The sequence below is a fragment of the Cervus canadensis genome, chromosome 2, assembly GCF_019320065.1.
Source record: "Cervus canadensis isolate Bull #8, Minnesota chromosome 2, ASM1932006v1, whole genome shotgun sequence".
NCBI lineage: Eukaryota > Metazoa > Chordata > Mammalia > Artiodactyla > Cervidae > Cervus > Cervus canadensis.
Genome location: NC_057387.1, coordinates 19,572,512 through 19,584,511, shown reverse-complemented (window position 1 = coordinate 19,584,511; position 12,000 = coordinate 19,572,512). Strand labels below are relative to the sequence as shown.

The following is a 12,000-nucleotide window of genomic DNA, read 5'->3' as shown; positions in this document are numbered from 1 at the left end:
TGCAGGTTGAGGTGCAGGAGACATGAGTTCAATTTCTGGGTCAAGAAGATCCCCTGGAGGAGGAAATGGCAACCCACTCCAGTATTCTTGCCTGGAGAATCCCATAGACAGAGGAGCCTGGCGGGCTACAGCCCATAGGATTACAAAGAGTCAGACACGACTGAGCAACTGAGTATAAACACGCACAGATTACTCAACATGGGAGGATCTTTTTCTAAACCAGAAGAAACATCTCTGGAGTGTGTCCTTAAGAGCTGGAAACTTTTTACTGTTATACTGCCTGGACTTTACATAAATTGGGGATGGAAAAATGGCCTGAAAATTGGTCTCCTACAATTAGATCTTTATCACCACAGGATGGGAAAATGAATTTAAGTTCCCTTGTGTTCAAGACTTTATGCCCCTTATCATAATCCTGCTCTATGTGGCTCTCATATACTCAAAAACCTGAGGAATCAGAAAATCTCTCCTAAGATTCTAAATGATTCCCTTTTAACTTCTCCCAACTCTGAGAGGGGGACCAATCTTCCCCCACTTCGGAAAGTTCCTATACTCCTCCAGATTCTTCTGATCAAACTAAGACCCCCAACTCCACAGAGGAACAATCCCTGCAGGGACAACATTTTATCAGCCAGTCTGCCCCTGTTACCAGGGTCAGTTTGAGCACTATTTAGTCTATATTTTAGCTATGAAACTATGACTACAGAAAGGAAAGATGATTTTTTTTTTGACAAGATGACCACAATATTGTTTAGATTCCAGAGAAAACTGGTTAAAATAAAACTTTGTCTTGAAATTGCAAAACTGGTCCTCTTTACATGTCCAATCAGGTAAGGCTAGCTTTTGACACTGTTCTTGTTTTGTTCTGCTGTTAGCCACACAGCATGTGGGACCGTTGTTTCCTAACCAGGGATTGAACCTGCACCCTCTTGCACTCGAAGTGTGAAGTCTTAACCACTGGACCACCTGGGAAGTCCCAGAAAAACCTAGCTTTTGACATACTTTTTCAGAATTCTGACACTGAAAGAACAAAAATATGCCTAGGAAAAAGCTTGAAGTTAACTCTTACATGTCCTTGAGATACAAACATAGCCCACTTTGCCTGAGACTTCAGCCTTTGGTTGCTTAGTGAAACCTCAAGTCAAGGAGGCGGTGGGGGGTTGGGGAGAGAAGAAAATAGACATTTTAAATTTCACCTAGAAAACCATGATATCTCTCTCTGTATTTATGTATGTCTCAATATGTGTCTTTGCCCTTGAATAATATTGCTGAGGTTAATTTGTAAATAAGCTCTATTCAATTGGCTTAAAAGAAAAGTAAGCACTCACAAATCAAGCAATTCTAAATACAATAGAGAAACTGAAGATGCTTGGACTTGTTAGACACATGCCTTGTATTGCATTGAGAAAAGAAATTGTGCCTTGAGAAAATGCATGTTTTTTGAGGTTATAGAATATGTTCTTAAGTTTGCTAATCAAAAATTACCAATATGACAAATAGTTCATAATTGCTTTTATATTGGTTTTCACTAGAAATTAAGGTTTTTTAAGGGCTAAAAATTATAATTTGTAATCAAAACCACTGAAGTGACAAGGGAAGCATTTCAGAGTGTAAAGCAGGTAAGATATATGTTTTTGATGAGAGAAGATATAAGGACTGGAGATATCTTGTTAAAGGTGTTAGATAGTTAGAATAGGGAAAAGGAGTCCAAACTGGCGATGGCTAAAAGACAGGAAGGGAAAAGCCCGCGAAAATAGAGCAGAGGAAGGTCAAAAGAAGGTCCGAAGACCGGAGTGAGGACTTCAGGTAGGACAGCACTCCTGCCTAAACCCAGTTTGCATAGGACAGGCCCGGCGAGGAGAAAAAAAACATATAAAAAGAGGAGCCAAAGTATTCTCCCCGCCTCTCTCTCCCACGCATGCGTACACTCGCTCACTCACGCTCTCTCTCTCTCTCTCTCTGTCTCCCCCCACCCCACCCCTCCGCCCCGCGCAATGGGGCGCTCTTCTCTTCACGTCTTTGGATCGACGTGTCCTCACGCCTTGAAGATGGATTTTCCTGCTATTATCTAAATAAATAGAGCTGTAACACTGAGCTGTAACACTGATTTATTTAAGAGCTATAACACGGTCTATCCAAGACCCGAGAGCTGTGACCCGCCAAGGGGGCTTTAATGTCCATCACTCCAAATTTTTGTTGTGACGAGACAAAGAACCGAGGAACATACACCCGCCTGACATCTATGGTGCCGTGACTCGGATTTAACCTGGCTGAAACAACCTCCGCGTGGAGGAGGCCAAGCACAGCAGGAGCCCAACTCAGCGAAGCTCCCGCGATAGAAGCAGAACCGGAAGAAAACCCAGCGCAGGGGAAGGCCTGTCGTGCTGGAAACCGGGACAGCGAAAAACGAACTCAGCAGAAAGCCCACGTGGCTCAACCTCAGATTCCAGAAGACCTCCTAATGTCCTCGCTCCTATGGCTGGAGGGACATGCCTAACAAAATCTTAACTCCTTTACAATCTCTCATTTCTCATTTCCTTGAACCCCCCGCAAATAGGCGGGCAGCAGTGGGTGCAACTGAGGGACTCTGGAGAGGCTACTCTTCGGTATATCCCAAAGGCAATATCTGCTGGACCCCAGTAGCTGTTACCCAAGCCGTTGGGGGTTCTTCTGTCCCTACTCTTCTCTGTGCAAAAAAAAATCAGACCAATGAAAACTGTGAGCACCGGTCAGATATCTAGCAAATTTTCCAGCAGGCTATGAAGGGGATTCCTTGGCACGTTTTTCCCACTGCTTTTTCCTCCTGTCCTTCAGCTCTATCCCAGGACTCCAAGCGGGCCAAAAAGAGGTGGATTTGTTAGGATTCCGAGAAGCACACGCTTCAGGGTGTGGGCCATTGCCGAGGGCAAAGGCTTGGGTCATGGATTGCGGCCAGACTAAGTTTTGCAAGCAGGGTTAATTCATATGCTAATGAGCGGAAGGATCATCCCAGTCATTGGGGAACCACCCACTCCTCTGTCTTTTGACAGCACCTTAGAGCTGTTCTGCCACCTCTGGGTGTGTCTTTTGGCTTATAGATTGGGAATTCAGGTTTACTTGAATTTGGCTTGTCATGTTGGACCCAATTGATTTTAATCAGTATACGTTATGCCCTTGTGCTATGTCATTCTTTCAGAGGTTGTACTCTGCCCCCCTTTCCCTCCTGTTTCATGCTCCTTTCCTCAGCCCCATCTGGGCCCACAATGTTGCCTCTACAGTCTTCTAGAGGGATAACCAGAAAAGAGCTGGCCTTGGGAGGGAAGTACTGTATAATACCCAACCCCTTAATCCTACCTAGCACTGGTCACACTGGAGATCTTGGGGATGCCCAAACTCCAGTCTGGGGGTCCCAGGAGGTCATCACGCCTTGACCTGCCTAGGGATCTGGTCCTCGAAAGGCTGTCACGCCTCAACCTGCTCGGGGATCCGCTAGTCCCAAGGATCCCAGGAGGTTGTCATGCTTCGACCTGCCCAGGGGCCCAATTCTCGGGAGGCCGTCACGCCTCTACCTGCCCAGGGATTCGATCTCTAGGAGGCTGTCACGCCTCAGCCTGCCTGGGGATCTGCACCCTGACCCAGGGACGCCTGGCTCTCAGGTTGCGACAGTACTGGGTAGGATAAGCTTCAAAAAGCCTATTTTTTTCTTTTCCTTTTCCTCCCTGTCATGACTGTTTTTCAGATGAGAAATAACCAACCCACTTCCTGGCAGACGCCTTTGAGATGCATCCTTGATAACTGGATGACCCTGAACATACTAGGGTCTTAAAGGAAGCCTGGAGGTATGCAACAGGGCTTCACATGTCAAGTGATAGATACCCAGTAGGGGAAACTGCAGTCTTCTCCTCTGATCCTAACTGGAATTATAATGACCCTGAGCACATCTGGGAAAGGGATCATTTTCTAATCTGTGTGAAGGCAGGACTAAAAGCAGCTCAACAAAAAGTAATTAGCTATGCCCGGGTCTCAGCAATAACTCAGGAGCCCAGTGAGATCCCCATAGCCTTTCTGGAAAGGCTAAAAGAGGCCCTCCAAAAGTTTACCAATTTGGACTTAGACTCTTACGAGGGACAGGTGATTTTAAAGGACAAATTCCTGTCCCAATGTGCATCAGATATCAGAATCAAGTTACAGCAGCTACAGCAGCAGGACTCTGCTGCCTCTTCAGATGAGATGATCCAGACAGCCACCAATACCTTTTATAACAGAGAACAGGAGAAGGAGGCCAAGGCCCAGGAGAGGGAGAGAAAGAGACAAGGAATGCCCAGATGCTGGCCGCCCTCCAGGGAAGCCCTATGGCACAGCCCGATTCCTTGAATGACAAGGCACGAGGCAAATGCCTAATCTGTAGACAGGCGGGGCATTGGGCCAAAGAGTGTCCTAACCGTGACAAGTCCCCTAGAATGGCTTGCCACAAATGCCATCAACTGGGACATTGGGCAGCACTCTGCCCTCGGGACCCAAGAGCCTCAAGGTCAAGCTCCAAGCCTTCCCTCACGATGGTTCAAGAGGACTGAAGCAGCCCGCTCCAGCCAGCCCGCCTGTCACGGATAACCATCACGGGGCTGGAGCCAAGGGTGCAACTGGATGTGGCAGGTAGGTCCGAGAATTTCTTGGTTGACACAGGGGCCACCTACTCTGTCTTGATCTCCTACTCTGGAGCCTTCTCCTCCCAAACCTGTACCATTTTGGGTGCTACAGGAAAAGCAACTACTAAAAGATTCACCAAGCACTTCTTTGTTGCTGGGATGGAGAGATATTCTCCCACCAGTTTCTGGTGGTCCCTGAGTGTCCTACTCCCCTTGTTATAGCCACGCTTTCCGGGAAACAGACTCACTCAGAAGGACAATGCAGATAGTGGAGTGCAGTTTATTACACCGGCGGGCCCAAGGCAGAGTCTCCTCTTAGCCAAGGACCCCGACCAGCATTTGTGAAAATCTTTTATACCCCATGTGTCCAAACCCACTACCCCAATTCCCTTGAGACTTACATAAACAAAGGAAGGGTAAATACAACTACAATAACCCCATCATTCATGTGTTATGTGTTCAAACAGTCAATAATCAATAAGCCCGCAGTTACATTCCAAATAGTTAATAACTGACAAGCCTGTGCTTACATTCTGATAGATAGTGTCCGGAGGCAGGGGTGATTAGTGTCTGTTTTCTCTTCTTCAAGATTCCCCTGCCCAGAGGGGGGTCTTACCCTTCCATTGTCATTCCCACAGGCGCTAAGCACAGAGTTCAGAGTCCACTGGAGAGGTGGCCGCGCACGATCAGCACAGACAGGCCTGAGATGGAGTCCAGGCCCTATGAATTCCTTCTTCACCCTAATGGGAAGAGACATATTCACTAATGCCGGGAGCCAACACACGAGACCCCACCCCTAACAAGGCCATAAGGGAGAAAACCTGACGGGCAAGGCGGATCAGGTTTTCAGGGGTTTTCGAAAAGGCCAGCTCACGGGATCCCACCCATGACAAGGTCACGAGGAGAAAGCCTGACAGGCAAGGCAGATCAGGTTTTCAGAGATTTCGAAAAGCTGCCCCCGGCTCTCACCTTAAAGATGATATCTGTCTTTCTGATGCCTGCCTCAATGGACTACTCCCTAATTTCTCTGACACAGGGAGGAAGGCCTTCCCCGATCTCTTCCCAAATAAGAATCAATTTAGAAATTTAATCAATAAGTTTCCCAGGTGGTGGTATTTTATGAGATTATTTAGGGTGAAAGGAGTGTTTTAATTTAAACTCCTTTGCTGGTAGTTTGTTAGCCAAATGCATTTATGCCCTTGGTACTAATATGCATGATTGCTTATAATATCCTAATCATAAAATAGCATAAAGAACCTGATTATATAAAAGCCCTAATAGATATAGAGCCCTTTTAAGGGGTAAAAGAGTCCTATTAGAAAACATAAGAAAAAATATTCTATAGGTGGTTATTGGGTTGTGATTTGCTTGCTGTGTTTTGCTTGCTATATTTTTGCCTTTAATGTGCTAAGGTTGTGTTATAAAAACCATTGTTAATATAGTTAAAGATCTAGAGAAATAAGAACTTAGCCCAAGTGTGGTAACAATGAGATGGTTGTTAATTGTCAGCCAGGAGTACTAGGCAGAAGCTGCCTCACTGAAGCCGCAGAGTCTGTATAGGGTAAACTTCTTAGATAAACACAACTGACAACTTTTGCAGAAAGATTAATTTTTGTATTAACAAGAATATAATTCTACTCTGTACTATTTCCCTATGACACTGTTACCTTTCAGTTAAGGTCACCATAAAAACAGAAAATAGGTTTACATTCACCTGACCTGCAAAAATGTTAATAGGCCCCAAGGCCAGAAGATAATGTACAAGACCCTCATAAACAAAGAAGTATGCAGAAAACACCCTGGTTTCGTGAAGGACAAGCTGATGTAATGTTAAACTATCTTCCCCTTAGAAATGTACTAACTTAGGGTATAAAAGCTATGGTAAAAAATAAATCATTGCCAGACTCTTCCAGACTCTGGTCATTTCTCTCTCTCTCTCTCTCTCCCTCGCAAACTTGGCCCTATCAAGGCTAGTCTCACATGTCTTCTCTTTCTCTTGCCGACGCCGTTCATCCTGAGGGTACCCCCTGGATCCTGCTGGGGCTGGACCCCGGCACACTAAACTGGGGACCACCCTTGTGATGGAAAGCTTTTCAGCCCCTAGGGCCCTACAGCTTCTGGTTACTACTGAAGAATCCATTACACCTTCTCCAATAGAGAGAGAACAAAGACTATGGAAGGACAAAATTAACCCCCAGGTGTGGGACCAGGGGATTCCTGGATGAGCCCACCAAGCTGAACCGGTCATCATTGTCCTCCGAGATCCCACTCGGTTTCCTAACCAGAAACAATATCCTCTCAAAAGAGATGCTCAGGAGGGACTACAGCCTTTAATAAATAACTTCCTTGCTTGTGGGCTATTGGTCCCCACCAGTTCGCTATGTAACACACCAATCCTCTCAGTAAAGAAAAAGGATGGAACCTGGCGAATGGTTCAAGATCTCCGGATCATAAATGAAGCTATAGTCCCCCTCCATCCCACAGTACCCAATCCCTATGTAATCTTGGGAGAAATCCCACCCAGTGCCAAGTGGTTTACACTCTTGGATCTCAAAGATGCATTTTTTTGCATACCACTGGCTAAAGAATCCCAATATCTTTTTGTGTTTGAGTGGGAAGCCCCAGGAGAAAAACACCAACAGATGACTTGGACAGTATTACCTCAGTGGTTCAGAGATAGCCCCCACTTGTTTGGACAGGCCCTTAGCCGGGATGTCCTAGATCTGGACCTGGGGCCTAATGGGAAAATATTACAATACATAGATGATCTACTAATCTGCTCTCCAGATGAGGAAAATGCCCCACAACATGCAATTCAGGTTCTAAACTTTTTGGCAGAAAGGGGATATAAAGTCTCCCGTGCTAAGGCACAGATGGTCAAGACAAAGGTCACTTACCTGGGAGTTCAGATTACACGTGGGTCCAGGAGGCTGTCCTCTGATCGGGTACAAGGAATCCTCCAGTTGCACTCCCCCACGACTCCAAAACAATTGCGAGCTTTCCTGGGACTAACTGGGTATTGTAGAATCTGGATACACAACTATGGTCTAATTGCCCAGCCCTTACATAAAAGCTTAAAGGGACGAGATGATTCAATTCCACTGATGTGGGGAACTCCTCAAAAGAAGGCAGAGGCTACACTAAAACAGGCCTTAACTCAGGCACCTGCCTTGAGATTGCCAGATCCAAAAAAAGCATTCCAAGTTTATGTCCATGAAAGAGAGGGAATAGCCTTAGGAGTGTTAACTCAAGGTTGGGATCTGAGCCTCAGCCTGTAGCTTACTTATCCAAGAGACTTGATCCAACCGCCCAAGGCTGGCCCCCCTGCCTTCGGAATCTTGCAGCTATTGTAATCATGATAGAAGATGCTTCAAAACTCTCCTTTGGGGGCAAACTAACTATTTTTACCAGCCACCAAGTAAAACAACAAATGGGAGAGGCCATTTATGGATGTCTGATCAAAGAATCCTCAGATATCAAGTAACACTGATGGAAAATCCAGGCCTCACTATATCCCCTTCTGAGGTTCTTAACCCAGCTGCCCTCCTGCCTACCCCTGAGGGCTCTCTCCCCTTTAACTCCTGTCTAGAAACCTTGGACCACTGGACAAAACCCCGAGAGGGATTATCAGAAGATCCTCTGACCAATCCTGAGGAAATCTGGTACACTGACAGAAGCAGCTTTGTCTTGGATGGAAAAAGAAGAGCCGGATATGCAGTAGTCTCAGATTTTGAGATCATAGAGGCTAAGCCTCTGCCACCAGGTACTTCAGCCCAACTAGCTGAGCTCATAGCCCTGACTCCAGCTTTAGAGCTGGAAAAGGAAAAAGAATAGCCATTTATACTGACTCCAAGTATGCCTTTCTGGTACTACATGCACATGCAGCTATTTGGAAAGAAAGGGGCCATTTGACCACCTGAGGGTCCCCAAGCAAATATGGTGATCAAATCCTTAGGCTCTTGGAGCAGTCCATCTGCCCACTGAGGTTTCAGTCTCCCACTGTAAAGGACACCAAAAAGAGCGCACTGAAGTGGCACGAGGGAACCAAGCAGCCGATCAGGCAGCTAAGAGAGCAGCGTTACAGAACCATGACATAATAGGGGTTGCCACCTTAGTTCCACAGACTAACTTGCCAGAAACTCCTTCATATACTGAAGGTGAGACTCTTAAAGCTAAGAGTGAGGGCTTTCAAGAAGATCATATGGGGTGGTTCCAAAAGGAGGGGCTCTTTTTTCTGCCTGGGAACCCCCAATGGAAGTTGGTTAACTCCTTACATGCCACCACTCATTTAGGAAAAAAGGCCCTCCAAAGATTACTAGAAAGGTCTTTCAGAGGAACAGGCTTCCAAACAACTATAAGACAAGTGGTCTCCTCTTGTCCCACTTGCCAATTAAACAAGCCCCAAGGAGCTCGAAGACCCCAGCTGGCCCAGTCCATCCAACGACATGGGACCTATGCAGGAGAGGACTGGCAGATGGACTTCACCCAGATGCCAGATTCTCAAGGGTATGAATACCTATTAGTCATGATAGATACATTCACAGGATGGATTGAAGGCTTTCCCACCTGAACTGAGAAGGCTGAGGAGGTGGTAAAAAAACTGCTCCATGAAATCATTCCAAGGTTTGGTCTGCCCAGGTCATTACAAAGTGACAATGGGACATCATTTACTTCTAAGATCACCCAAGGAGTCTCTAAAGCATTGGGCATTACTTATTATCTCCATTGTGCCTGGAGGCCTCAGTCTTCAGGAAAAGTAGAAAGAGCCAACCAATTCTTAAAATCAGTGATAAAAAAGATAGCCCAAGAGACCTCCCTGGGATGGAAGGAAGCTTTACCAATAGCTCTCCTCCATACCTGTATTGCCCCTAAGGAACAGGTTGGTTTTAGTCCTTATGAGATGCTGTGTGGGAGACCTTTTGTTTATGTCAATGACCTCTTCCTAGATCCAGAGGTTCAGACCCTCCAGTCTTATACCATGGCCACTGGGCAATTCCAACAGGATATACGCTTGTGGGGTATGAACCAGGACCCAAAAGACTCTAAGAAGTCACCACTGTATGCTCCAGGGACTCAAGTCCTAATTAAAGTCTGGAAAGATGGGTCCCCAAAGGCTCAACTCCAGCCCACATGGAAGGGCCCCTACCCAGTAATACTTTCTACCCCCACAGCGGTCAAGGTACCAGGACATGACTCCTGGATTCACTACTCATGAATCCAGCCGTGGAAGAAAACAGAAGAGGACACTCAATATACCTGTGAGCCCCTGGGAGCTCTCTGATACCTATTCAGAACTACAAATGAGTGCCATTCTAATAAACAACCCCAAAATCTGGCCTCTGGGGATAAGATTTCTCAAAATAGCTCTAAAGAGCCAACACAGCTTGGCAAAAATAATGCTCCAAAACAGACAGGAGATAGATCTTCTGATCTCTGAACAAGGAGAGACTTGAGCCATCCTGGTGATGTAAATTTGAAACTGGCTAATGCCCCTACTAGTCCTTGTTACACCATACTGATGCTGCTGATGATTGTTCCATGTACTGTCAATTGTGTAACCTGTCTTGTCTCTGCTCAGGTCAACAAGCTACAACACTTGGTGCCAGTTCAACAAAGATACAAAACTACAGCCGACTATGGAAAATATCACTCACCCTTAAAATGGACACCGCTATGAGAACTCTGAGGCCTGAGACTAGCAAGAGGGGGAGGCCCAATACCCCTCACAGTCCCAGTTCAGCAGGAAGTAGCCAGAAAGACCTCGACGCCCCTATTCCCAAAGAATTGGGCCTCCCATCTCTTGAGGGGGGAATGTTAGGTAGTTAGACTAGGGAAAAGGAGTCCAAAATGGCAGTGGCTAAAAGACCGGAAGGGAAAAGCCCGCGAAAATAGAGCAGAGGAAGGTCAAAGGAAGGTCCGAGGACCAGAGTGAGGACTTCAGGTAGGACAGCGCTCCTGCCTAAGCCCAATTTGCATAAAACAGGCCCAGGGGGAAGGAAAAAACATATAAAAAGAGGAGCCAAAGGGTTCTCTCCCTCTCTCTCTCCCACGCGTGCGTACGCTCGCTCTCTCCCTCTCTCTCTCCCCCACCCCCACACCCCCCCCCCCGCCCCCGCGCGATGGGGTGCTCTTCTCTTCACGTCTTTGGATCAATGTGTCCTCACGCCTTGAAGATGGATTTTCCTGCTATTATCTAAATAAAATAAAGCTGTAACACTGATTTATTTAAGAGCTATAACATGGTCCAGTCGAGACTTGAGAGCTATAGCACTGTCTGTCCAAGACCCGAGAGCTGTGACAGGGGGCTTTAATATCCGTCACTCCAAATTTTTGTTGTGACGAAACAAAGAACCAAGGAGCATACACTCACCTGACAAAGGAAATGAGAATAATTTTGTTCTAGAGCCGACTGTATATGGAGGGGGGAAAATAGGACAAGTTAATATAGATCCAGAAAGTGATAAAAGGTTTGTACAAAAGGAGCATTGGGAAAAGACTTTTGTATGTGGTCAGGACTTTCTAAGATTAATTAGGACTAGATTGAATTTAATTAGGTAAATAAATTTTGTGATTAATAGTAAGCTGGTACCAGACTTAAATTTGGCTTTCTCTCTGTTGAGAGAACAAAGTTCTCTCGGGATGCTGTTTTTGATAGCAGGCTGCATGAATTTCTTTGCCTTTAAGTAATTTATGCTTGCTTTAAAATTTTTTGTTATTTTGGTTATCAGCTAAATAAAAAAAGATTGTCTCCTGATATGTACAGGAGTCTCGAAATATTTTGAAAACCTCTAAAAAGGGTTCTTTCTAAAACAGAGAAATCCACCTAGACAAATCTGATGGCAGGCCTTTCACATGGCTTTCTTGCCCTTGGGAATTTAGTTTGAGACTCTTTCTGAGGAATTATACCAGAATCAGCATAGAAGAGCCTATGCAGTCAATAGACCAAACTTATTTTAAAAATGAAAAGCAAAGGAGAAAAGGAAAGATACTCCCATTTGAACGCAGAGTTCCAAAGAATAGCAAGGAGACATAAGAAAGCCTTCCTCAGCGATCATTGCAAAGAAAAATAGAAGAAAACAACTGAGTGGGAAAGACTAGAGATCTCTTCAAGAAAATTAGAGATACCAAGGGAACATTCCATGCAAAGATGGGTTCGATAAAGGACAGAAATGGTATGGACCTAACAGAAGCAGAAGATATTAAGAAGAGGTGGCAAGAATACAAAGAAGAACTGTACAAAAAAGATCTTCACAACTCAGATAATCACAATGGTGTGATCACTCACCTAGAGCCAGACATCTTGGAATGTGAAGTCAAATGGGCCTTAGAAAGCATCACTACGAACAAAGCTAGTGGAGGTGATGGAATTCCAATT

The 12,000-nt window shown here is 45.5% G+C and overlaps 1 protein-coding gene and 1 long non-coding RNA gene across 2 annotated transcripts in view; both read left to right on the top strand.

Annotated features, from left to right (window-relative positions):
• THEM4 (thioesterase superfamily member 4) overlaps positions 1-2,080 on the top strand; it is a 47,862-nt gene extending 45,782 nt beyond the window's left edge. The window contains exon 7 of the mRNA XM_043458632.1: positions 2,049-2,080. The gene's annotated coding sequence lies outside the window, so the exon portion shown is untranslated. The remainder of the gene's footprint in view (positions 1-2,048) is intronic.
• A 351-nt stretch (positions 2,081-2,431) lies between these two features.
• LOC122427290 lies at positions 2,432-8,273 on the top strand. The gene is made up of 3 exons (XR_006265382.1): positions 2,432-2,463; positions 3,719-3,818; positions 8,215-8,273. It is a non-coding gene; the product is annotated as an uncharacterized LOC122427290 (long non-coding RNA).
• Positions 8,274-12,000: the final 3,727 nt, after the last annotated feature.